This window comes from Camelus ferus, chromosome 21, assembly GCF_009834535.1.
Source record: "Camelus ferus isolate YT-003-E chromosome 21, BCGSAC_Cfer_1.0, whole genome shotgun sequence".
NCBI classification, from domain to species: Eukaryota; Metazoa; Chordata; class Mammalia; order Artiodactyla; family Camelidae; genus Camelus; species Camelus ferus.
Window position 1 is genome coordinate 25,151,544 of NC_045716.1, and position 21,335 is coordinate 25,172,878.

The 21,335-nt window shown below is 35.9% G+C and overlaps 1 long non-coding RNA gene and 1 pseudogene across 2 annotated transcripts; one reads left to right on the forward strand and one right to left on the reverse strand.

Annotated features, from left to right (window-relative positions):
* Positions 1-1,087: 1,087 nt before the first annotated feature.
* LOC116658753 lies at positions 1,088-19,297 on the forward strand. 2 transcript variants are annotated; one of them, XR_004314044.1, is made up of 3 exons: positions 1,088-1,217; positions 3,814-3,963; positions 19,189-19,297. It is a non-coding gene; the product is annotated as an uncharacterized LOC116658753 (long non-coding RNA). The 2 variants fall into 2 exon arrangements; XR_004314045.1 differs by lacking the exon at positions 1,088-1,217 and adding an exon at positions 1,932-2,007.
* LOC116658826 lies at positions 19,186-19,337 on the reverse strand (annotated as a pseudogene).
* Positions 19,338-21,335: the final 1,998 nt, after the last annotated feature.

Sequence of the window (21,335 nt, forward strand, 5' to 3'; positions counted from 1 at the left end):
AGCTAGCGTTTGCACGGGAAGCAGCACGTACAATCACACTGCAACTAGCAGGACAGGTCCAGAGCCTTCAGCTGTGTGCCCTACCTCAGGTTTCTGAGAATAGACTGAGTTAAGAACAAACTCATTTATGCAGTGTTGAGGATTTTCTTTGTAGGAAACGAGTGAAATCTTCCCAAATAGGATTCCAAATGAAGGGTCTTATTTTTGCCAAGTTATCTATATTGGGATATGTGGAGAGAAATTTCCTTCGTTATTGTTTTGATATAGTCGGCATTTTTATCCTTTTGCACTACGGCCTGATTTCCCAATGCCAAGGTTCCTGGCCTGTAGCAGCACGAAGAATTAAAACTCTGGAACTCAGCCTCATTTATCTTGCTTTTACCCCATTCCCTTCTTATTTCAAGGACTCCAGCTTTAAGACAGGTTTCTCCGGAGCCTCATTTCCCGTCACACCCCTCTAGGGCGAACTAACCACATGGTGCAGGTAATCTCCCAGTATCAGTAATTCAGATCCTTGATAGCAGCCTAGAATAAACAGCGGTAGATTTTACTTAAATGCCTAAATCGTTAATAAAAGTAATCTTTTAGAGTCTGTCTTTGAGGTAAGTGATCTGTCGTAGTTCTGTGGGATACGTGCCTCTTTAAATTCTTACCTTAATGTCCCTAATCCTCACCCGCTGAGGTATGAAGTTTACTCTTTCTAAGGGGACTGTTTTTACAACAGGGCGCCCTCCGGCGATTCTGGAGTCTCAAGCATTCGGACTAGGATTTGAGAGTGTTGGGGAGAGAGCAAGATTTGACATCATAGAAATGACATTCTAGTTACGGAGAAAAGAATAAAAAGCGCCAACCACTTTAGAATGTACCCCTAATTTGATTTGCGGGACATACAGCAAGTTCTAACAAACCAGATTCTTAGATTCAAGCGCGTAGTCGAAAAGCCAGGAGACTGAAAAAAAGGTCAACACCCGGGACGAGCCGGGGCTACCCGAAAGTCTCCGCAAGGGCGCTTTCCCGGACGCCTCGGATTGGGCCAGAAATGCCGCATCCCAGTCACGTGCTCTCGCCCCGCCCTCCCCGCCGCCAGCTTTGCAACGACCACAGCGCGCCCGCAGCTTCCAATCGGCGAGCTGCGCGTGCGCAGCGTGAGGGTGAAGTCGCGCCAGGTGCTCGCGCGCCAACGATCGGCGGAAAGAGCCCCTCTTCCTCCTCCTGAGGTAGCCCGCTGACAGGGACTGAACGTCTCCTGTCAGGTCCTTAGGGCCTTCCTTTTCTTCATTCACTCCTACGTTTTACAGCCCTCGCTTAACGGTTTACAGAGCTCCCCCCCCCCCAATTTTCAAATATTGAATGATTCTCAGTCCCAGATTCACGAGTATCATCCAGTTTAACAGCTATAAATTGGTATTATGTACGTTTTCAAGATTTCTGAGGTGGAAATGCGGTTGGAGCTCAGACCCCTTTGCTTGTCCCTCTCGTTTGTGCCGTTCTGGTTCAGGTTTGCACTTGGGGGACCTTTGCTTGGTGAACTTTGCTTCTTGTCCCCAGGAGCTGGCCTCCTCAGCCCTTCCTATTCCCATTTTCTCTCAGTGTCAGAATTGGTGGATTGATCTGAGCCTTAATAGTTCAGTCAAGTCGGTACCTCAGGACGAAACAGTTCTGGAAAATTACTAGAGTCAACCGACTAACCAGAGGTAAATCATAGAGAAAATGACACGCAGCCCCCGTGTAAAATGATAAAGAGCTTTGACGTATGTAGGATTTTTAAATTCTCTCTTCTAGAAGGAAAGAATGGTTCTATTGGGGAAGTTTTGTAAAGGTCAGCTTGCAGGCTTAGGACTTCTAGTTAGGGCAACTGAATTGTAGTTTGTTAGAAGTGCCTCAAACAATTGAAGAAAAACTGTCATCAGATTATACCTTCTTATTGGAATCACTAAGTCACCTTTCAGAGACTGTTTGCTTCAGTTTGTCTTGTATGCCAGAAAGGTTTCTTTGGAGCTATGGAAGGTAAAGGCAATTGAATTCTTGTGTACACAATTTTAAAAAAATTAAAGGAAGGGTTTAATGTCCGAAAGAATTAGCAGCTATAAGTATTTAATTTCAGTAAAACCAATAGTTTCTCAGGCATTTTCTTCTTCTTTGTTAGTATGTATTTTTATTGAAGTATAGTCAGTTTACAATGCTGAGTCAATTTCTGGTGTACAGCACAATGCTTCAGTCATACATGAATATACATACATTTGTTTTCATATTCTCTTTCACTATAGGTCACTACAAGATATTGAGTATAGTTCCCTGTACTATACAGTATGAACTTGTTTATCTTGAGATTTCAATACTGTCCCATGGTAACAGTGTCAATTTCAGTCAGTGACACGGCTTTTTGGACCCTCAGTTCTCTCACCCTAAGACCACATTTCCAGACTGTCGCCCTCTGTTTATCAGCTCTAAGGCATTTTGTTTTACAAAACAGCCACAAAATATGGTAAAACAAAGTCTGTCTACTTCATTTAAAATAAAAGATGAAAACATGCCTGGGGTTTTAGAGTTTCTACTGGGTAACACCATTTCTCAGAAAAAGGTTTCCCTTGTCAGAAGTAAATATTTAGGAGAAGTTAAAAAATATTTTTTCTCCTTATGTTGAGGGATTGTGTGTGTTTTCAGCATTGTTTTGATGCTGCCACAGTACTCAAAAATGATTATTAGCAGAGAAGGTTGATAGTGAATTTGTTTTTGACAACCAGTAGGACTTTGAGAAGCTACTTGCTGAGAGAAAGGGGTTATTGCCATCTGGTCTATGTTTTGAGGCCAAAGCATTACACTGATCCCATAATAAACCTCCTTTTCTTTTTGTGTCATCTATTTTCCCTTCCATCATTATTTTATATCAGCCTTCAGGTTGCTGTTGGAGTTCAGGGACAAATAAGAGGTCAAATTATGTAGGCCGTTGCATAATGATGAAATATCAATTCTGTGGTCTGTCTCTAAGGCTCTGTCCTTGATAATAAAGTATAGTGTGCTGTGATGGTTATGAAGCTTTCACTCCATATTAGATACTATTCTTTTTAGTTCACATGACTGTATATAACTTTCTTTCAGGTTTTTATGTATTCGATCTTTATAAGCCATTTGCAGTTAACAGATGAAGAAGTGAGGAGGTTATGTACAAATCCTTTTCAAGGCAAAGAGGCCTGTAGCTGTGATCAAAGGCATAAAAAGTAGAAGAATGTTCATTTAATAAACTTTTTAATACCTTTGTTTAAGACACCTGAGTGCTAGGAAAACAAAGATTAATAATACACAACCCTGTCTCTTGAAGGACACAGTTCAAGAAGAAATGATGAGAGGTAGAGAAATAGTGGAGCTGACAGCTTGTGCCCAGGAAGCTCAGAGGATGCCAGAACCTTGATTGGCTCACTTCAGTGAAGGTCTCATCTTCACTGGGTTTGTTTTTGTCAGTGCAAAGTTGATCAGTTTGTGAGGGACAGATTTGTGACAGGAAAGCTCACAAGAGACTGATGTCTAAACCAGAGTGTCAATTTACTGCTTTATAGGGAGATTATATAGTTACATGGACTGCAGTATTCTTGTTCCGTGTTCTAGATCAGTGCTCTCCAACAGAAATACAATATTAACCACAAATGTGAGCCACAGAAGTAATTTAAAATTTTCTTTTCAACTATATTAAAAAATAAAAAGAAACAGGTAAAATTAATAACATATTTAATCCAATATATCCAAAATGTTATAATTTCATCAGGTAATCAATATAAAATTATTACTGAGGTATTTTACTTTTTTTTTTTCATACAGAGTCCTCAAAATCTGGAGTGGATTTTGTACTTGCAGCACATATCAGTTTGGATTAGCCACATTTCAAGTACTCACGTGGCTATGTGAAGATCTAGGAAATGCCTTTCCTATAAGTTACCTGGGAGGCCAAGTTAATCAGAAGACTCTCTGGTGAGCATGGTATCAGAACAGGGGGTGCTGGATGGTCTTGAGGGATATTTTATTGGCCTGGCAAGCTTGATGAACCTACCCTCGTCCAGCAGAGTATACCTTTTTGGTGGTTTTAATATTTGTTGCATTTAGCATGTCTTGCATCAGCAGTAATAGACTGGTATCATCCAATTCTTCTCTTGAGTCTTTGTAAACCACTTTTTCTATTAACATACTTTATTTAAACAGGCTTAAAAATTTTTTTAACCTCTTTTATATTTTTCATGTTTGAAGACAGACTAGTCAGTCTTTGATTGGTATGTTCTTAATCTCTTCACCTAAGCAGTTATTTTCGTTCATGAGGTTAATACTTTCTACATCTAGCTAATTTCATCCATGATGTGTTTTAAAAAATATATATATATATTTATTATAAATGTATTTTAAGAATATAAATTATAACCATATTACCAACTATTTGGACAATAGAGAAAAACAAAATTTGCCACAATAATTGCTTAATACAGTGCATGCTTTTTAGTTGGACTCATAGACTGTAAATTTATATTCAGTTTTTTTTTCTCATGTAATAATACATTAAAAAGCACTTTCCCACATTAGTAGAATTTCAAATGAAATGAATATCAAAACAAATGGAATTTCAAATGAAGTAGAATTTTAATCTGTGGATATGGCATAATTTATCAACTGCTTTTTGTATATTTCTCTCTTTTTTTCTATAAATAACACACTAGTGAAGAGCTTGACACTGTGATTACATCCGCATATTTTAGGATAGTTCTTTAGAATAAATTCCCAGAAGTGAAATTTCTAGAGAAAAGAATATTAATATTTTTATGACTCTCATTTGCCAAATTGTTTTCCAAAAGGATTTTTAACAAGCCTGTCATTGATGATAAGAGTAACAGTTTTACTTCACCTGTCCTTGTAATGGTTATTATTCTCCTTAAAACATTTACTTAATAGGCTTATCCATTCATTTATTCATTAAATATTTATTGAGCACTTATTGTGTTCCAGGCAATGGTCTAAGTGCTGATGACAGCAATGAATAAAACAGACAAAAATTCCTGCCCTCATGGATCCTCCTGGGTGAAACAACCAACTAGATAAATAAATAAAATATATGTGCCAAAGGGAAATATGAAGTGTCATTGGGGTGAGCATCTTAAGAGTGGCTAGTAAAGGTCTCACTGAGTAAGTGACAACATTTAAAAAAATATTTTAAATTTAAATCACAAACCCACAGAAAACTTGAAAGTATGGTAGCAAAACATTTTTTTCCTGAACAATTTGAGAATCAGTTACTTACCCATATAATGTCCCACCTTCCCAAATATTTTAGGGTGCCTTTCCTATAAACAAAGGAAATTGTACATAATCTTCTACATAATCAAATTGTAACCATCAAAATAAGGGTTGATACATTAATAGTGTCTTACCCTCATACTCCAGTCAAATTTTGTTAGGTGTCTCAATAATGCCCTTCACAGCAGAAAGATCCAGTTCTGCATCAATAGTTGTTGCATTTAGTTATCTTGTCTCTTTAGTCTCCTTCAGTTTGAAACAGTTTCACACTGTTTCTTTATCTTTTATGACCTTAATACTTTGAAAATTCCAGGCCACTTATTTTGTAGAATACCCCTTAATGTAGGTTTGTCTGCTGTTTCCTTATGATTAGACTTAAGCTTATGCATTTTTGGCAGGAATATCACAGAAGTCATGCAGTATTCTTGCTGCAGCTTATCAGATGAAATATAATTTCTGTTTGGCCTATTACTGACCATATTTACTTTGATCACTTGATTTAGATGGTATCTTCCAAGCTTCTCCAGTTTAAAGTTAGCCTTTTTCTGTTTATTTTGTAGAGAGGTACTTGATCACATTTCTTATCAAACTTCCAGTTTATTTGTTTATGTCCATATGAGTTCATAATTTGCTATGTCAATGAGTTAGAATCATTTTGGTGTTCAAATTGTTCTCACATTTTCCCATTGGAACACTTTCAAACTAAGCTTCTGTGTCTTTTTGACATGCCCCCATCATTCTTTGAACACCTCCTTCTTTTCTGGCATACCAAGATGTTCCAGGCTTATCTTGTACTTTCCTGTCCAACCCCGGAATTAGGCAATTCTCCAAGGAGCCCTTGAGAATGCTATTTTGAAGCCATGCTCTATGCACTAGGCATGCTCATTACTATTGGCATGTTGCTCCTTGACACTCTCAGTGGACATAGAATATTTATGTATGTGTGTGTACACATTTACATATACATATATACAAACAATATAAGTGTGTATTTATTTATACTACAACTATATTGAAAACTGTGTATTTACTCCAATTTCAATCCAACCTCAGTTCACTCTAGTTTTATGCCTTTCTATCTTTGTATGTCTATACTCTATAACGGTGAGAAATTAGCCGTCTTTATCCTCAGTGTATTTACTTATTTGATCAAACCCTCTGTAATTAATCTCTTCCTCTGCTGCCACCCCTTCCCCTGCCTCGATGCCCTTTTGACCGAATTTGGGCTCCACCACTCGATGTCAACAAATCTTCACCCTCTCAGTCTGATACCCTGTGCCAGGCCACCCCTCTGCATGGGTGCCCTCCTTGTCTTGCTTGGATCTGACATACACTATGGGCCAGTAGGAAAGGAAGGAAAAGGGTGGAGGAAAAGTAAAGACAAATTTTTAGTAAAGACCCAAAGGAAATTAGAGAGCTAGCTATTTGATGTCTTGGTAAGAGCATTCCAGACAAGGAATAGCAGGTGCAAAGGCTCTGTAGTAAGAATATGGCTGGTGTGGTGGAGGGACATCAAAGCCATGTGGCTAGAACAAAGCAAGAGGGTTAGCAATGTTAGATGAAGTCATGGAGATAAGGGGTGGGGTAGGATAAGAAGGGGATAGATCATGTAGGGCTTACTGTAAGGTCTTTGGATTTTACTCTGAATGAGAATGGGCAACTATTGGAGAGTTGAGCAAAGGAGTGAGAGCATTTGCCTTAGTTTTTAACAGGTTCACTCTGGCTACTCTCCTGAGAACAGAGGAAGAGGGGCAAGGACAGAAGTCAGGATACCATTTAGGAGGTTATTGCAATAATCCAGGTGAAAAAAGATGGTGGCTTGGATCCTGTGGTGGTGAGGGAAGTGAATTGAATTCTGGGTGTATTGTGGAGGTGGAACTGACAGGAATTGCTGACTGATGAGGTGTGGCATATGAGAGGAGGAGTCAGGATAGTACTAAGATTTTTGGCCTGAGCAACAGGAAGAATTCAGTTGCCATCAACTGAGAAGGAGAAGGGTGCAGGAACTGGTTTGGGGGAGAGAGTATCAGCTGTACAGAATGAGATATATTTTCATTAAGTTTGAGTCAGTTGTTAAAAATCCAAGTGGAGGTGGCCAGTAGGCAGCTGGATATTCCAGTCTGAGTTGGAGATCTAAAATTTGGGAGTCATTGATACATAGACGCTATTTAAAGCCATGAGACTGGATGAGGTCATTAGGGAATGAGTCTAAGTACTACTGAATTCCTAGAGCACTTCAACATACAGAAGTTGGGGAAATGGAGCCAAACAGGCTAAGAAGGAGCTATCAAAAAGGAAGAAAAGTAGGTTAAAATGGTACCTTGTTGCTTTCATTTGCATTTCTTTGATTACTGGTTGCATGTTCCTTTGTAGATTGCTTATAACCTTTATTGATTGAGCTTTCATGATTTGATTTAAAACACCAATTCTATTAATTTCTTTATGTAATAGGGATGTTAACCCTTTGTCATACTAGATGAACATATTTCTTCTGTTCTTTGTCCTTCTTTTATTATGTGAACATTTAAAATATTTATGTCAAATTAGTGAATTGATCAGTGTTTTTATTTGTGATTTATCTTATTATGAAGCCTGGAAATTTGTCTCATCCTCCAGAGATTTGAAGATGACTTAATTCCACTTTATTCTAGCTTTTTATTGTCTTGATTTATTTTTACTGACTTGCTGACCTTCTAGAATTAGTTTTGGTGCATAATGTGAGGTTAAGTGTTTAAACCCATTTCCTCAAGAAAAGGACTCAGCTAATCAATAGCAAGTATTATTTGGTTCAAGCAGGAATTAATAAATGGAAGAGTCAGCAGGATCCAAGGGGCCATATGCCCACCATCTAGGAGAGTGTTATTCTCACTCTAGTGTACCAGGTATGTTGTGGTCAAACATGGGAGTGGCCTGAGGATGGAGCTGAATTGGGTGTCAAATAGCCGGAGCTTGGGTGCCAGCTCTTTAGAGAGCTGCTGGAAACACTAGCTGTTCAGTACTCGGAGACTCTGGGGGAAGGTGAGATCAGGCACCTCCAGATACCAGCCAGCTCATTGTCAGGTAACTGTGGGAAAGCCCCCTAGTTCATTCTTTGGACAATCTTTTTTGTCTCTCCATACTCCCAAGCTGTTAGTTTTCCCAGCACCATTTATTATTGAATAATCTGTCTCTTAGCCAATTATTTTTGATATCTCCTTTTTAGCAAATATTAAATTCTTATATATTATATTTTATGTCTAATTATTTAAAAATATTAATATCATTAACATCAGGATATTAACTTCATGAAGTCAAATTTTAAATGTATATTAATTTGACATGTGAAACACATATTATCATTTTTTTGTTGCTGGGTGGAGGTAATTAGGTTATTTATTTATTTAAGTGAGGTACTGGGGATTGAACCCAGGACCTTGTGCATGCTAGGCATGCATTTTACCACTGAGCTATACCCTCCCCCCACATATTATCATTTAATACAGGAATAGGTTAGTATTAAGAGAAATCATAGTTATATGTATTTGTTTTCTTATTCCTGAGGAGTCTTAACTTCTGTTTCTAATATCAATAGAATTTTCCCTCTCTAGGTTGGGTGCTATGGCTCTTTGCAATAAAGAATTTTCAAGTAAAGATAATGCTTAAAATAATGATTTTCTGTTTAATTAAAGCAGATATTTGTAAGTAGGTTTATTTTCACTTCACTTTTGAATACATTTAAATTTGTTATACTCTTAAAGGTGAGGCATTTGTTTATTATTCCTTTATAATTATAAGTTGCTGTTAACATTGTGGTTCATCTTTTTAAAATTACCTAAAAGATGCCCTCTCAGTCTGAAAATAAAATTACCCATTGGAAAAAAAAACTAGTAAGATTAATAGTGAATACTAAAAATGAGTCTTGCCTATATAGACTTCAAATCTTAAATAAAAAGACAAGCATGTAAATATTACAATATTTTGAAAGAGTAACTATTCACAACTGAGAAATGCTTATCTCAGAAATTTGAGGATGGTTCAATAAAAAGAAATCTAATCTTAAAACACTGAATATGAAAAATATAAGATCTTTTCAGATGCTGAAAATGTACCTGATAAGAAGTAAGCATTCTATTTTAAGTAGTTGTTAAGAATGGAATAGAAGGATACCACAATACGATAAAAATCTTTTTCAAAATAACGATATTATTCTTAATGCCCCGCCCCCAATTAAGGATGTTTCCATTAAAATGAGGAGCAAAATTAAGGATGCCTGCTATTGCCTGTTCAAACAAATGAAGACCAACTAAATGAGAAAAGCAAAGGCTGTTTATTCTGAGCTTGCTATAGCAAGGGAATCAGCCACCATCACTTGAGTTTTGTCAGTAACTCAGTGTCAGGTACAGGAATGGGGAAGCTTCATGTGTGCTTTAATTGGAGGCAGCTGGCATGGAGAAGCTTGTAGGCAGACTAACTAGAAGTGGGGCTTCCTATGTGACTGGTTAGAGGGTGCATACTTGGCTTTGTATTGTTGGTCCCACATTGGAAGTAGGGACCAAAATTAGGGAAGCTGTCAGTTATTAATCAAGTCCTGGCCATTTCAAACCAGTTGTTACAGAAGTTATTGTTTAGCTGCTTGGATTGTCACTGTAGATAGCAACCTGGCTTCCTGCAAGTCTGACATAGCAGGCTGGCTTCCTGGGTTGTTTATTGTAGATAAGGGATTGGTTTCCTGGGCAGGTGGCTGCAGCTTGTGGGTCAAGGTTCTATTTTCTATATGGTCTGGCCATTGTGTATTTAGTCTCTCAGTCACGGTAATTTTAAATTGTTTTGAAAGTTCTGACTAATGCAGTAAGATAGCACACAAGTAAGTGGTTTAAATCCTAGCGGAAAAATGGATGATGGAATTTTTATGTCAAACTAAACATTTGAATTAATGAAGTAGTTCAGGAAAAAATCACTCTACTATTCTGGCAACAATTAGGTAGAAAATGTAATGGAAAAGATCTCATTCACTATATCAACAAATAACATTAATAGACATGCTTTTAATGAAGAATGTGTTTGATTTATATAATCCAAACTATCAAATTATTACCAGAGAGAAAAAATATTGGAAGCACCCTTTAACAGAAACACCTTTAATTTTTCACAACTGAATGGAGAGGCATGTTAAGTTTTGGATGGAAATATAAACATTTTAATGACTTCAGGCCATCTTAAATCAACTTAAAAAATCAATACAATTCCCATTTAAATTCCCTATGGAATATTTTTAGGAGGGAACTGAAAATTTTTCCAAAGTTGGTATAAAAGAATAAACAAAAAGAGCAAGACAAAGTTATTCATTCAGTAAGTACTTATTGATTTCTATGTTCCAAACCCTAGGGATACATCAATGAATAAGATATTAAAATTTTGAACTAATCAGATGTAAGTAAAATTTGTTGTGTTCTTTTCTTTTAAATTGTTATTATTAACAAATGTAATTTTGTGAAGAAGATGTAGACCTGATATTAAAAAGTTAGTGATAAAAATTTTTTAAGAAATCAAGTAAAAGTAAAGTATGTTACATTTTTTTCTTACTAAATTCCTATTATTAGCATATATTGCTTTTTAAAAGCAGGTACACTAAAATAATACTTAAAAATCCTCATTAGAGTAACAAAAGTTAAAAAAAAATCCTCATTACTGAAATCAATTTAGGATTATTTCTAAGAATTTATTCTAAGGAAATAATCTGTAAAGCAGATAGTCAGTGCACAAAGTTATTCGTTGCAGGGTTAATTATATAAAGGAAAAACTGGAAGCAGCCTAAATGTCCAATAGCAGGGTAATAGTAAATATCCTTTACTTGTAAGTAGGATAGTGTGGTGTTTTGAAACAATTCAAATGAAAAAGGTAAACACTGGAGTTGAAAGGAACATTGGTAATCACAGCCTTTTCAGTTTACTAGAGAGCCTAGAGAAGTTAAGTGACTTGCCCAAGGATGCACAGGAAGGAAGTATTCATTGTGGTCACCAGCACAGGCTCTGGAGTAAACTGACTCTTTACCATTTACTGGCATTATGAATTTAGGACTCATATGATCCCTGAGACTTAATTTCCTCATCTGTACAATGGAGATGATAATAATAAGGCTTTGTGAGAGTTAAATGTACTGTTGCATATCAAGTCCTTAATAAATATTAGTTATTAATATGCATGTAATATAATAATGTTATTTGGAGTCTTTGTCTCCAGTTCCTGGAAGATTCAAAAACTTGGAATTTTCTGAGTGATAAGAGTGTCTTTTGTTATTCATTACAAGCCCCTTTCTACTATACCTGAATTTATGCAAATGAAGTGACTTGATGGGCCCTTAGCTAGTTTCAAGTGAGGGGCTGGCCACACCAGAAGAACCAAGCATGTGATTAGAGGGTTGGAACTTTCAGCCCCACTCCTCCACTTCCCACCACTGGCATCCTGGAAGGGAGAGGGACTGGAAACTGGACTCAATCACATGGCCAGTGATTTAATCAACCATGCCTATGCAGTGAAACCCCAATAAATATTCTGGATTTGAGGCTCAGTAGAGCTTCCTGGTTCATAAACACATTAATCTGTCAGGATGGTGATGCACCAGATTCCATAAGGAGAAGGCATGGAAACTCTGTGTCCCCTCTTCCCCTCCCCCAACCCAGACCTTGCCCTATATGTCTCTTCCATTTAGCTATTCCTGAATTGTGTTTTTTATATAAAATTGTAATTGTAACTATAGTGCTTTCAGTGAATTTTGTGAGTTCTAGCAAACTGTCAAACTTGAGCATTGTGAGAAGCCTGAATTTGTCGTCAGCAGGGCAGATGTGTGCATGGCTTGGGGACGCCTGACACTTGTGGCTGGTGTCTGAAGTGGGGGCAGTCTTGTGAAGGACTTTGCCCTTAACTTGTGGATTCTGCACTAACTCTTGGTAGATAGTGTCAGAGTTAAATTGTAGAACACCCAGTTGGTGTCAGAGAATTAGAATACAATACAACTAATATCACAGTGATAATAATTGTACCACTATTCTCCTATTCTTCAAATTCAGTGTTACTTCATCTCTTATCTCCTATAACCAGTCTCTAGTATGTCCCATTCTTTATAAACCTTATTAGACCATTTTATTTGAGGTATCACAAACACCCTCTATTCCTAACATAGCTCTCTGACTGCCTATTCATTTTTCTTTTTTTTCCCATGATGAGTTTTACACAATAATGACAAATTAATTTTCCCAAATGGATAATTTCATTAGTAATACTCTTAAAAATATTCTGTGGCACCCCCATTTCTCGTTCATCAAGGTCTTCTGCAACCCAACTACTCTTTCCTGTTATTTTCATTCCTTCCCAAGGTGTAGTTTACTTTCTAGCCACATTAAACTCATTACTATATGTTGCAGGTTGAATTGTGTCTCCCCAAAAAAACATGTTCAAGTCCTAATAACCTCCAGTACCTGTGAATGTGACCTTATTTGGAAAGAGTCTTTGTAGGTGTAATCAAGTTAAGATGAGGTCATACTGGATTAGGGTGGGCCCTAATCCAATATGACTGCTATTCTTATAAGAATAGGAGAAAAGACACAGACACACATGGAGGATGGCCATGTGAAGAGAGAGACACACAGGAGAATATGATGATGGAGGCATAGATTGGACTGATGTGTCTATAAGCCAAGGAACACCAAGGATTTCAGGTAACTATCAGAAGCTAGGAAGAGGCAAGGAAAATTCTCCTTTAAAGCCTTTAGAGAGAGCATGGCACTGATGACACTTTGCTTTTTTCCTTTTAGCTTTCAGAACTATGAGAGAATAGATTTCTGTTATGTTAAGCCCCCCAGTTTGTGGTACTTCATTACAGCAACCCTTGGAAACTAATATGCCATCTCTCTCTGGTTTTGCTCACACTTTCCCCTTTGCCTGGGATGTCCCCCATCTCTGCTCACTAAGATCCTATCCATCTTCCGGGTGGTTTCTTTTATGGATCCCTCTGGATACAGTCTTTCTCTTACATATCCTTGGGGTGCTTATCTAGAGCTTGCTCATGATTCAGCTCTTACTCAGCCTCTTATCATTATTTTTCCTGTCCCACCAAAGGGGAACCTCCTGGAGGGCAGGAATTGTCTTTGCTCTTCCATCCTTTGCAGTAGTGCCTTGTTTATAATGCTTGTTTAGATTTTTACAATCCCCTTAGTTGTTATCAGTTGCCTCCTTACAGAAGTGCAAGAAGGGAGAATTTTCAAGTACAGGGTAGAAATGGCTAGAGTTTACTTTTCTTAAAATATTTTTCTTTAAACTCACAATGTACCTTTTGTCCATAGAGTTCTCTAAAGGCATTTTATGATATCAAGGAAGGAGAGAAAATAAATTGTATAAAGCATTTCATAAGGGAAATACAGTAAAGTCTCCAAATTACTATACATATGTAATCCATATATTGCCAATTCGGATTAAACTGCTTAGTACAAAGGACACCTTGATGCCCAACTGATGCCAGTTGAAAATAAAGAAAATTTTCTGTAACAAATTAATTTACTCTGCGGACAGTATTTTAAAAGTCAATATACTGAATGACAATTGGTTGAAGCTAAGAAGAAATGAACTCGTGTTCTAGTTGAATGGCCAGATGATCCTGAAACCTGACAGGAGGAGAGGAAGCAAGAGAATTTCTGAAGCTTATCTTCTTAAACTACAAAGAAAAGATGAGAAAATAGTCTATGTGCAGGGTTTTCTTTATAAAGTTTCAAGGGTCAAAATCATAAGCAATAATGAACATTATGTTTGGAATTTTATCTTTCCCAAATTTGTCAGTGGGTTGGCAAAGGAAGGAGAGTTGTTTTCTTCTGGGAGTATATGCCATTGTTTTAGTTATTTGAAGGTACTGTAATCCTTAAAGATGGTAATTAAAATTCCTTTAAGTGTGTCTGAATAATACTTCTACATAAGAAGGAAGAGTGTATGGGTACTTGCCATCAAAAGGACTACTGGGAGTCGCTGTGTTAGAAGGAGGCACCGCAGGCACTGTGCAGCAAGCTTTCACAGCGGCAGCTTTCACCATTAAAATGCTGGTGAAATGAGATGAGAATAATCGTCAGTCAGTTCTCTCCGTCTACATTAAGAGGATAGGCCTATTTTTCACAATTTATCAAGCTCAGCTCTTTCCTCCAATGACTTAACTTGTTTTTAACAACTGCTACAAAGGTCAGCTTTCTGTTACAGGGTCACATAAAAGTAACATTGTTAACGTTGCCATTTTTGTCTTTTGAAGTCAGATTCTATTTTCTGACTCAGATTTCAACTTGTTTAACAGCCAGTATATTTGGGCTACTGGACTTTTTAATCTCTTGAGATTTGATAGGTAACTATTGCCCCGTATTCTGCCCACCACAGTTCCTTTAAATCAGAACTTAAGAAAATATTTTCCTTCACTGAGAAGCTTCAAGTGCTGTGCAATTAGCAATGAATACATAAACTAATTTCTAGAATAATTATTTTTTTAAAAAAGTTTCTGGATGCTTTAAAATAATTGCATATTATAGAATAGCTGGGACTTTTTATATAACTGAAAAAATTATAACTCTTAAAATAACATAACTCTTAAATAATACCTTAAAATGACTCTTAAATAATATCACTGGGTGATACGTATTCCTCCTCTCTCCCTGATCAGAGTGATATCTTTCCAGATTTTGTGTTTTCCTTTAGCATTTTACTTTGATCCAAGTCATGTAACTTTTCTTTGTTATAGTTTTAAATGTACATTCTAAATCATTTGGTTGTCCTTTAAAAGATCAAAGCCTAAAACCTATTTGTGCTTGGCTTTATTATATGATTAGAAGACTTTCTAATTGAATTTAATTAGAGAGGATAGAATGAAACCAATATAAAGTCAGCAAAGCAACAGCCTCTAAGAAGAGATTGGGAGTGATCACAAACTGCTCTGTGGAGCTAACATAGATTTCCACTTCAAGGGTCTGCTAATAAGAGCTTACAATTGTAGAGCTATAGTACTTTTAATTTCACTAAGCAATAAATAAAATATTAGATCTGAATGTGTTAATAAAAAGTGATTTATTTTTAATCATATAAGTGAATTAAAATTATTGATTCTTATTTCTTATTTATTTCATCAGTAAAATCAATTAAGTCAGTGAGAAATTTGATGAGGGGAGGAAATTTCACTCAATGCCAGTCCAAACTACTTTTTATTTTTAAATATCTAGTCCTCAGTCATTTCTAGGCTTTAAAATTCATAGAATCAGGATTTATAAGCATAAAGCACTTACATGAAGAAAAACCATTTATAGCAGATCTGAATAAACCTTCCTAATGTAACTTTATAAAATCCAGATTTGAAACTTCTTTTGATATTTTGTAAGAATTTTCATATTGTGTTTACAAGCAATAAGGATTCTCTGTTGCCAGCATTGTTCATGTTGACCCTCTAAGTTTTTTTAGAACACAGTACAGACACTCATACCTCCCCCTACCCTTTCCCTATAGTATTCCCTACATTCAGCTAGAAGTGCAAGCTTTGTTTTCTAAGCGCTTTGAAAGGAAGTGAATAGATCTAAGAAGTAAAGCTGGAACAGAAAGACAAAGGTGTAAAGAATTTCCCACCAGTCAAGACTTTGTGGGTGGGGAGAAAAGCTGAAAATCTAATTCTCTGTTTTTTTTTTTTCCATGCAGAAATGAAATTATCTTTTATTTCACTCGAATTAGTCTAGAGAAGACTTTTTTTGCTTATAATTTTCAGTACTAATATGAATGTGTTGGACCACTTTTGGCTAATTCAGTGGTTCTCACCCAGGGGTGATTTTGCTCCCCAAGGGACATTTAGCAACATCTGGAGACATTTTTGTTTGTCACAACTGGGGCAGGGTGGGGAGGTGAGGGGTGCAACTGCATCTAGTGGGTAGAGAGGCCAGGGATGCTGTTAAAAATCTAACAGTGCAGAGGTTAGCCCCCCACTCACAGCAAAGACTTACTGGCCCCAAACGTCAGTAGTATGAAGTTGAAAAATCTTTGGTCAAGAGGATGTTACTAACTTTCTTTGGTATGATGTCAGTGTTTAAAGATTTTATTATAAAAGTGTAAGCACTAGAGGGCAGTACCTGCCCAGCGGTTGTGACTGACATTACTTTACTTTGGGGGTCTTTGAAGGAAAAAAAGAGCTCGTGATTTAGGTAACTTGAAGAAAAGTGACTTTAGGAGGCCCTTAAGGAATTATTTAAGTAATTCTAGATCAAAAGGCAGTTTTAATGATAACTGTTGCTGAAATCAGTAAAAGCAGAGCAAGCGTTTTTTTTTTTTTTTTCTCTTCTTTTTATAAATGATGCCTTGAGAACTTTTGCCAGAGAAAGGGGAAAATTCACACTAGGTTTTCACACACAGAAACACTAACGTCATTGCCACCTACACTTCTGTTTATTCTGTTGAAGCAGGTGATGGAAAGTGGCTATTCCTAGGGCATGTGGATCATTGTAATGCTGTGGAAGCTGTGTATGGAAAAGGGGGACTAAGAGCAGACAGGCAAAGCCGATTGAACCCGTTAGACAAGGCAGAGAGAGTCTGACACAGCTCTTTGATTCTCTGAAACAGATAAATAATAACCATCTACTTGCCTGAAAACATTTAATTAGCTAACTATGCAAGAATGCAGTAAAATTTTCTGTTTTCTCCTAAGTATCAGTCCAGTTTTAAAAAATGAAACATTTTCTCTTTTCAGAGTGAGACATCCAGGCTCAAGACTAAGTTTTTGAGTATTTTAGTAAAAATTGAACATCTCTTTCCCAAACAGTACAAACCATTTGCTAAACTCACATTATACCTACACGTTCCTTTTTATTTATTATTAAACATTAAAGATATACAACACGGTGTAAAGAATGGACATTTATGAACCAATCTAACTGAAACCCTCTGCATACCCTTTCTTCAATTGTAACCCTCTCTTCCTGCTTTCTGCCCTGCTATCATGCCCAGGTGCCCAGGTAAGTGACTTTAATGTTTAACATTCTCATCTATTTCTTCATACTTTAATTACATATGTTAAATATGCACAGTAATATATAATTTTTGCATATTTAAAAACTTTTTATAGATGGCATGTAAGTATTCTATAATTTGTGTTTTGCCTTCAAAATTATGTTTGTAAGAGTCATCCATGTTGATACAAGTATCTCTAGGTATACCAATATTTATTCATCATCTTCCTACTATAGATATTTAGGTTGTTTCCCATTATTTACTAATCCAAATAATGATGTTATGTATGTTCTCATATGACAGCTGCTTTTGTGCATGTGTAACTGTTCTCTGGGGCAGGAGTCAGCAAACTATGTCCTGGCCCATAAGGCTTTCCCACCTATGTTTGTATATCCAGGAGCTAAGAATGGTTTTTGCATTATTGAATGATTTTTTAAAAATTAAAAAAAAGACTATTATTTTATGACATGTTTTTGAAAATTACATGAAAATTCATATTTCAGTGTCCATAAATAAAATTCTATTGGAACAGCCATACTCATTTTTTAATATGTTACCTATGGCTATTTTCAGGCCCAGTGAGTAGTTACAACAGAGATTAGATTGTTTGCAAAGACTGAAATATTTACTATCTGACCCTTCATAGAAAAAGTTTGCTGATTTCTGCTCTAGTGTATACATGTAAGAATGGAATTGCTCGGTTGCACATATTCATTTTTTGCTGTCTTATCAATTAAATCTAAGTTAAAAATGCAAAATCCTATAATCTGTTGCATCAGACTGTATGTTTTCTAAAACTCTGAAACAAATATGGAAACAATCTGAGTCTTAATGCTTTCGTTTGGTTTAAGTAATGAGCTTAGACACATTTTTGTGGTAGCTTCTTTCCCCCTAGCTCCGGGTGGGTACTAATTGGTATAGTGGTACAGAATACTAATTAGGTTTATCATTCTTTTGAGAAGGTGCTGGGAATGGAAAAAGACTAGGAAAATAATGAGCTGGTATAATTTTTGAGCTTACTTTTAACGTCTTTTGTAAATATTCAAGAATATGTGATCTAAAAAAACCAAGTAGTTCAGATTGACTTTATGGTCACTAGCTTTCCTGCCCTCTACTAGAATGTAAACTCCATGAAGACAGCAATTTTTTTTTCTATTTTTGTTTATACTTGTAAAAATGCCTAGCACATAGTAGATGTTCAAGGAATAATTAGTAGTTGAATAAATGGATATATATAAAGAACACAATCCATATGATGGAAAGCTTGATATTCATTGGACTCTGGATATTTATAATAGTTAATATTTTTATTAATATAATATACTTGTAATATTTATAATTTAATATTAAGCAACACTGTGTTTGGAATTATGCAAGATATTTCCTGTTTCGTCTAGGTATTTTACATGGAAAGGCATAGTTTGTAACTTTGCTCTCTTTGGTAAATAAAAATGGTAATGAAAATAGCTGACTGTACTGAGTAAGCGCTAGGCCTGGTTCTAAGTGCATTACATGTGTACACTCGTTTAATCCATGTAACAGCTCCAGAAGATACATATGATTATTATCATCTCCATTTTTACCAATGAGGGAACTAAACACAGAGAGTTTAAGTAATCACCTAAGGTTTTAAAGCTAGTACATGGCGGAGCAGAGATTTGAACCCAAAGTTTGGAAATTCTATTGTTTAAACCTGGAAGGAGGGATGTTTGAAGTCCTGTAGTCCTTTAAGGCAAGCTATGTAAAAGGAATATAACATGAACCACTTTTTAAATTTAAAGTTTTCTAGTAGCCACATTAACAATGTTTTAAAAATTGGTGAAATTAATTTTAATAATATATTTTATTTAACCTAATGATCAAAATTTTATCATTTGAAAATGTAATCAATATAAAATTGTTAACAAGATATCTTACTTTTTTTTCCCACAGGGGAAAGCATGAACACAGTCCCCTACTACCACAAATCATGCACTAGAGTTTCCCGCATTTGGGGAAATCGCAGGGGTCAGCACATCCGGAGTGCAATGGATAAGCCTCGCCCTGGGAAAACCATGGTATCTCCCCTGCCAGGTAAGTATTTTTACATTATTTTTTTGTACCAGGTCTTTAAAATGTGGTATGTATTTTACAATTACAGCATATTTGAATTTGCAGGAGGTGCATTTTAAGTGCTCAGTAGCCATATGGCGATAGTAACTACTGTAAGGAAACAGCGTAGCTGTAAGTTGTAGAAAAGGGAATCTACATCTTGAAAGCACATAAATTGTCCAAAGTCATGCAATTCGTTGGGTGACTCACAGGTTTAGAGAAAATTTTTATGATTTTGGAGGTGGTGGGGGTGGAGCCACATCAGGGATGATGGCGAATGAGAGTTTCTAAAACTCTGAGAGACAGACTGGGAACGGTGCAGACATTAGAAATACAGAAGTAATATGTAGTCCTCTAGAACTACTAAGTTGGTATCAAATGGATTGATTTTCATGGCCAAGAAGTTATTTTTCACAATCTGAACTGAGGTTCATTTAGTCATCTGGTATTTATTTGTCGCTTGAGATGGCGAGAGTAGTAATATATGTAGTAACTACATGTCAATTACAGTAACTGGTCTCAATTATATTTGATTATTTCGCTAGCTGCACTCTAGTTACTAGCTCTTTACCAATCAGAGAAACAAATAGTCATCATCAAGAAGTTCTGATTATATGTAGAATCACTGGGGAGTGGGGAGGTATGTTCACTACATAAAAGCCGTATGATCTTGGCTCTCATTAAGCTTGATATCTAGTGGGAAAGTAATGTTAGTATAAAGATTTAGTGTAAACTTTAAACTATAGCCCTAAAGTGCTAAACTCCCAAAGTACTAAGTTCATAGTTCTGGAAATGCAGAAGGAGAGAGAGAGAGAGTTCATCATGGATTCTGAGTTAAAATGAAATATCTTGTTCTTTCAAAAGCAACTTCATATTCATCCTAACAGTCACACTGCCATTATTTACACATTATACAGACAGTAAGTTTTAAAGTTAAGTTTAATCTGTTTTGTCCCATTATGAAAATGACCCTTTGAAAATTTAGAAAATATGAAAAAAAGAAGAAAAACATTAATCCACAATCCTAAAGACAACTATTTCTGTATATTTCCTTCCAAGTCTTTTAGGTACATTAAAAATACTTGTGATCATGAAATAGAATTGTTTATTTTGTTTTTTCTTAAAATTATGTCATAAGCATTTAAAAATATTCATATGTATCATTTAAAATACCTACATGACAATAGTGAGATGTGTCATAATTTGTTCAGCCATGCCCCATGGTTAGACGTTTATTCCATTTTTCCACATTTGATGCTTCAGCGACCATCTTTGTAAACTCTTTTTCACATTCAGGATTACTTTCCTTAGGTCCAGTTCCTACTAGAAGTGGAGCTGCCAAGCTAAAGAATATACCATTTTTAAGGTTCTTGATGTATTTTGACACATTGCTTACTAGAAGGGTTGTCCCCATTTGAGTTCCCATCAGAGTGTGAGAGGCCCATTTCATGTCGGTTAACAGCACTGAAGTAGTCTCATTTGTTTTTTATTTGCTAAATTGGGGGACAAAAATGTTATTTTATTGTTTTCATATCAATTCTTTGATGACCACTATTAAGTATGAACAATTCCTCATATTGTTATTTATTTATATTATTATTTACTTTGTCATTTTCTCAGGTTTTTCTTATCAGTTTGTTTTGAGTTCTTGATGTGTTTTAAGTCATTAGTTTTTTTTAATGAACAGTATCAATAGTTCTTTTAAAATAATATTCCTTTAAACACCAATTTTCAACATGTAGGGTTTTTGGGTTTTTAAAAAGATATTTAAGGAAAACATTTAAAAAGAATATTTCAGTTCTTTTTAGGTACTCTTTTGAACTGCATTCTTATGCTGTCAATGGGTGTGGGTTCAAATGGTGTAAACTATTTATACTAAGCAATTATTTTAAGGAAAATAAAATTACAAAGATACATTTTCTGTAAAATGTACATAGAGTATACCAAAGTGTGGTAAAAAGTGTTTTTGGAAAAAAAATGCTTTTGGG